Here is a 6,482-nt window from a genome sequence, read left to right on the forward strand (position 1 = left end):
CCTATTTCAAGTTATAAAAGTCCTTATTAATACTTAGAAATGTTATAGAAATATTTTAGAGATTTTTAGAAATTTTTAGAGTATTTTTACGCAATTTTTGGAAGTCGTTTGATATTTTTACAAAATGAAAGAAATTTTGACAAAAATATCCAAGCCGAGGTTTGAACCGGAAACCTCAGGTTAATTAGAGATTCGCTTAACCAACAGACTAACCGAACTTTTCTTAATTAAACTTATATTGAAATATAGTTAAGTTATAATGAGAACCCAAAGTTATACCTAGTTATAAAAGGATTAGGTTTTTCTTTCTCTCGAAAACCTATCTGTCCTTCCCTTTCCTCCTCACGCGCGGCGATTTCTTCTCTCTCGGGCGAAGACGAAACCGCGTTAGGGCTTGGTCGCCGGCGCCGGCGAAAGGCTTTTTCTGGCCGATCTTCACCCGTGCGTGACCACCTCGACGAGGGGAGCTCGGAAACACAAAGAAGCCGCCGAGATTTGAAGCTTCTCCGAACCCTAGAACCTTCCTCTTTTGGTTGTAAGTCCCAAAAGCAAGTAAGTACTACTCACTTGTGGTAGGAGTTGCTCCGAACTTAGAGTTTTCGTTTCCTTGCTTTCGGATTTTGCTTCTCCTTGTTTTTAAATCGTGTAGTGAAGGTTGTTATTTGGAATTTCTGCCGTGTACCTCAAATGGGCAGCAAGTTCAACTTGAATTTATGCAAAAATAGGGACACGAACAGCTTCATTTGGAGCTTAGAACAACCCCATTCCTTTTGCATTTCTGCGGGCATGAACCAGGCCATTTGGAGCTTACAGATTGGGTTTGTTTTTGGTAATTGCAGTAGGCAATTAGACGGGAACAATACATTTAGCAGTGCTGTTTTGTTGTTCATTAAGTGCAGAATTTTCTTAAGCATCTTGTTCTTTAGCAGTGCAATTTTCTTTTCATTCAGTGCAGTTATATTCCATTGAGTGCAGATTTTCATTAAGAGCATATGTGTAAGTATTTCATCTTATGTTAGCTTTGCAGATTTTAGTTTATATGCAATTAACTGGACATGAACAGCATGTGTTTGGTATATCATGTGTTAGTTTTGATAGCAGCAGAAACTCTGTTGTTTCCTTTCCTTACGCTTTGTATTGGCAGAAGGCTTGTACCAAACGTGAACTGCTTCTTATTCCACTGCCTTCTTGTTCCAAGCATGCAACTTAGATTTTCTGTTAATTAGAATAACATGAGCAGCTATATATATGTTATTTATTTCAAGTATTCAGAATTAAGTTTCTTGCCACCTGAATATGCATGATCAGATTTCATTTTCTATTTCGTTGCTATAGGTTTGAGTTATAAGGATTCAGGATTTGTTGGTTCTGCTACATTATCTAGCATCCCAGTATTTAGTTCCTTGCATTTTTGTAATCTTCCTGCACTACCGTAAGCATGAATAGCATTTTCCTTGCTACTCAAAGGGCAAGAACAACCCTTTATTTAGTTAGAATGGGTTTAGCATTTTCCTTGCTACTCAAAAAGGCAAGATCAGCCTTAATTTAAAGTATGTAGTGTTAGTTTCTTGGTTTTCTTGAACATGAACAGCTATTAAGCTTATCTTGTAGTTTGATTGACTTTGCTTTATTTTTAGAGCATGCTCAGTTAGTTGCAATTCTCTACTTGTTAGACATACTTACAGTGTTCTAGTAAGCTCTATTAGGGGATTATGAGAAGTTATGAGTAGAGAAAAGACCAAGCTCTAGTTAGAAAAGATAACAAGTAATTTAAAGTAAGAGGCTAGTACCCGACTTCCGAGGTTGTCATTAAACAAATCTAGGTGACCAATTCCAAGGTCTTGGCCCTGGTAAGACCAAGGTCTTTACCCTCATAGGACTGGAGGCTCGCTACCTCAGTCTCTATTAGAGAGCGCGCATTTGGTACTAAGTCTGGGCCCAAGAAAGAGAAGAAGAAAATTAAATATTAATTTCAAGTATAAGGCTATAAGTAAATGAAACAAGTATCACCTATGTTTAGAACTAGCAAAGTTTAGCTCTTATAATTCTAAGCATACAGTATTGGTTTTCATTTGCTTTCCTTATGAGTTTATTGAGCATGATTAGATTTATTTCTAGCATGCAGATTTATTCTTGTATATCATAAGTATGCAGATTATTTTAGTGCTTTGCTATTAGATGAGCATGTGTAGCTTTTCTTTTTAGCATTTCAGTTTTAGCATCCTTTGTATCTTACGCACTTTCGAGTTTTTGTGAGATAGTTTAGTACTTACTAAGCATTTCGCTTATAGATTTATTTTCCTCCTACCGCAGATAAAGGAAAAGCTAGAGTATAAAGAGGAAGGCGACAAGGAGGATGCGTGATGGATGTGTGTGATGTTTGGATCTATGGAAGCTTGGGACCTTGCTAAAGGATTTAAATGGGATTCTTGCTAAGAAGTTGTTTAGAGTCCTTCTTTAATGTTATTAGAGAAGTTGAGATTATTAAAGAGTTGTTTCTTTTTTCTTATGTTGCTAATTGAGTCTATTCCGCATTGTTAGTTTGGTTGTTTCCCACTGTTGGAGCTTTATTCATTTGCTATTGCTAGAATAGTTTTTTTTAAAGTTGTTGTGTCTTATTACTGCGTGGTTGTGAAGTATATATACTAGCCGCATGTGACTGATGGTTTATTTTGCATGTATTGATGATTATTGTCACCGGTACAGGGGAGACTCTGCCGAAATTTTTCGGTAGAGACTCCTCGTGGTTTCGATCATACCGGTTAAGTAGAGTTAGTAGTTAAGTAACGGTCACCCTTAGAGAGTAGTAGTAGTAAGAAGGGTGGTCGTTACAACGAAAATTCATGATGATATCCGTTTTCAAGACAAAATTGGTTGAAGTTATGATTTTTAAATTCACCTCCGTTGTCACTTCTAATTATTTTAATTTTTAGGTCTTTTTCATTTTCAATTTGTAAAAAATTGTAAAGATTTCAAATGTTTCATCTTTATTTTTTAAAAATTTTACCCATGTAAATCTAGAATAGTCGTCTATTATTACTAGATAATATAAGTTACCATTTATTGATTTGACCCCATGGGAGTCAAATAGGTCTCAGTGTAAAAGTTCTAGTATTGAGTATGTTTGAAGTTGATTAGTTGACTTGTGAGTAGATTTTGCTTTTTTTACCTTGTTGACAAGCATTACAAATTGTTGAGTCTAAGTTAGGTAATTTTGGTAATCCTCTAACTAATCCATTTAATTTACTTATATTTTTGAAGTTAGTGTATGACATTTTTCTATGTCATAACCAGGTTTCTTCTTTTTGTTTTAAGTAACACTTAATTGATGAAGTGGTTAGGTTAATTGCATAGATGTTGTCTTGTCTAAACCCTTTTAGACTTATAGTAGGGTTATCTAAGTGCTTGATTAAGCATTTCGAAAATAAAAACCTAACCTTATATCCAGTGCCACATAATTGACTAAAACTAAGAAGATTATACTTGAAATTTTCAACAAGTAATACTTTTGTAATAATAAAGTCAGTTCTAAGTTCAATATTACCTATACCAATTACCTTGAGTTTACCGTTATTCCTAAAGATAACTGTTCCTAAGCTTTTGTAGGTTAGTTCAGTGAACTTGGTGTGATTTCCAGTCATATGTTTGGAATAACCACTGTCCAAGATCCACTTGATTTCCTACAAAAGGTAGGAATTAAGATTAGTTTGAGTCTGAATTTAATTTTACTTGTAATGATTTTAAGTTTGACTGTTTAGTAAAAGATTTTTAATAAAATTTTCTTTGGTTAAAACAAATTTTTTAAAGTTAAAATAATTTTCAACATAATTTTTTTAAGTTAAATTAATTTTTTTTAAAATAATTTATAGGTTAAACTCATTTTTAAAATAATTTTAAGTTAAATTAATTTTTAAAATACTTTTTAAGTTAATTTAATTTTTCAAAATAATTTTTAAGTTAAATTAATTTTCAAAATAATTTTTAAGTTAAATTAATTTTTTCAAATAATTTTTAAGTCAAATTAATTTTCAAAATAATTTTTAAGTTAAATTAATTTTTAAAATAATTTTTAAGTTAAAATAATTTTTAAATTAAAATAATTTTAAATTAATTTTTAAGTTAAAATAATTTTTTTAGAGTTAAAATAATTTATAATTTTAAAATAATTTTTTAAGTTAAATTAATTCTTAAAATAATTTTTAAGTTAAAATAATTTTAAAAATAAGTTTTAAGTTAAAATAATTTTAAATTAATTTTTAAATTTAAATAAATTTTTTAAAGATAAAATAATTTTTAAAATAATTTTTAAGTTAAAATAATTTTGTAAGAGTTAAAATAAATTTTAAGTTAAAATAATTTTTTAAAATAAAATAATTTTTTAAAATAAATTTTAAATTAAAATAATTTTTTAAAATAATTTGAAATTGAATTTTTAATTTGGTTTTAAATTAAATTAAATTTGATTTTTTTAAATTTAATTTAATTTTAAATTTAATTTAATTTTAAATTTAATTTAATTTAGTTAGATTTAATTAAATTTAATTTAATTTAATTAGTTTAAATTTAATTTAATTTAATTTAATTAGATTTAATTTAATTTAATTTGGTTCGATTTGATTTGATTTGATTTGAAGTGTTTGTCATCTCACCCGGTCTATGTTTTCAATCAGGGAAACCTATAATTTTTGTGAGATGAGTTGGATTTAATTTCAGGGTTTGGTTTAACTTTGTGTTAGATTCTGGTTTAGCTTTGGGTTAAATAAATAGACATTCTTTAGATAAAGTTCTAGGCTATAGTGAGTCACTTGGATATCATTAGAGTAACCGTGCCTTCGAGGTTTTCCACATAGTCCTATCCACTGAACTTAATACAAAACCTTGGTCTAACTAGTTAGGATTCGTAAGGGGTAGCTTCGGTTAGTTCCACTAAATCAAATGCACCAAGTCGAAGTCATATCTTCCTAGATATGCGTAGACAGAGTTTCCCTAACCTACTATCATCCAAAACTTTACTAGTACCGTAGGTCAAGTTAAACTTTTGTTCCTTTTTAACTAGTCCTAATTACCATGTCGGGTAGGTTATTTTTGAAGGTGCGAGCTATTCTGGAGCTTGCCCCTGAATTATTGATCTATTTTAGGTTTTGGTTTTTGGTTTATGTCGATTTCACATAATATATTTTATTTTTAGGTACATAATATTGATTTATTCCTACTTGCGTATTTAGACACGCTTTCAGAACCCAGACTTTAGTTTGTGGTTTATTTTGAGTTATTAGTGATATAAACAATTTATTTGAGTTTGACTTGTATCCAAGTCTAGATTTATTGTATACAACCTTTTGATTATTTAAGATAAGATCTAAATTTTTAGATCTAGTTGTAAAGTTTTCTAAGAGCCCTTTTAGTTTATTAATTTCAGCTTTTAGTGTTGAATTTTCCTCCTCAAGTGTTAAAACTTAATTTGGATTAAAATTTGTAATTTGTTCCTTGAGGTGTTGGTTCTCCTCAAGGAGCATTTTATTTTGATTTTCAATTGCAGTTATCTTTCTATCTAAACATGCAATAATTTTAAAAACTTTTTATTTAAACTAAGGTATACATCCTCGAGACCTTCAGAAACGAGTACGGACTCGTTGCTTGATTCGGGTTCGGACATGTCTTCCGGTTCGTCCTCCGATTCTGATTCGCGGGCCATCAACGCGAGGTGGCTTTGATGCCTCTGCTCTTCGGATTCTGATTCTTCTGAAGATGAATCGTTCCACGTTGCTTTAAGTGCCTTCTTCTTGGTTGTCGTTGACTTGTCGTTCTTCAATTTTGGGCACTCGCTCTTGTAATGATCTGTAACGACCCAATTTTCCTCATTAGGAGTCCTAAAAGTACTTAAAAATATTTAGAAATACTTTAGAAAAATTCTAAAGATTTTTAGGAATTTATAGAGTATTTTTATATAATTTTTGGAGTTCGTTTGGTATTTTTACCAAGAGGAAGAAGTTAAAAAAAAAAGAAGAAAGAAAAATGTTGAAGCTGGGTTTTGAACCCAAGACCTCGGGCTTGACCCGAGTCTTAACCGAACTCAGACAACCAGCTGGTCCACGGCTGTTTTGTTATAATTTAAGGGAATTAAATATGATTAAGCAGTCTTAAGAAACGAAATAAAAATTCCGTTTAAAAAGGAGCCGAGGGCGGATCGAACCCGAGACCTTCGGGAATTCATCTTTCCAACGGACCAAGCACGCCAGCTGGTATTTCGTAAACAAATTTATAAGGAATTGGTCTTAAGTCATAACTGAATTAGAAAATGCCTAAGTTATAAGAAGAGATTATTTTCCTACCCCATGACCTAACTTTCCCTTCTCCTCTCCTCGCGTCTCTCTTCTGCGCGCGACGGCTGTGCTCGGGCGAAAGGCAAGGAAGGCTAGGGCTTCACTCCGGCGGCCGATTGAGGGAGTTTTCCGAGAGCTCTCCACCTCCTCACGATCCTT

The 6,482-nt window shown here is 31.7% G+C and overlaps 1 long non-coding RNA gene across 1 annotated transcript; it reads left to right on the forward strand.

The window, feature by feature from the left end:
- The first annotated feature begins 304 nt into the window (after window positions 1-304).
- On the forward strand, window positions 305-2,543 carry LOC122055006. Its single transcript, XR_006132850.1, has 2 exons — window positions 305-552; window positions 2,314-2,543. It is a non-coding gene; the product is annotated as an uncharacterized LOC122055006 (long non-coding RNA).
- The last annotated feature ends 3,939 nt before the right edge of the window (window positions 2,544-6,482 follow it).

This window comes from Zingiber officinale, chromosome 1B (assembly GCF_018446385.1).
Source record: "Zingiber officinale cultivar Zhangliang chromosome 1B, Zo_v1.1, whole genome shotgun sequence".
NCBI lineage: Eukaryota > Viridiplantae > Streptophyta > Magnoliopsida > Zingiberales > Zingiberaceae > Zingiber > Zingiber officinale.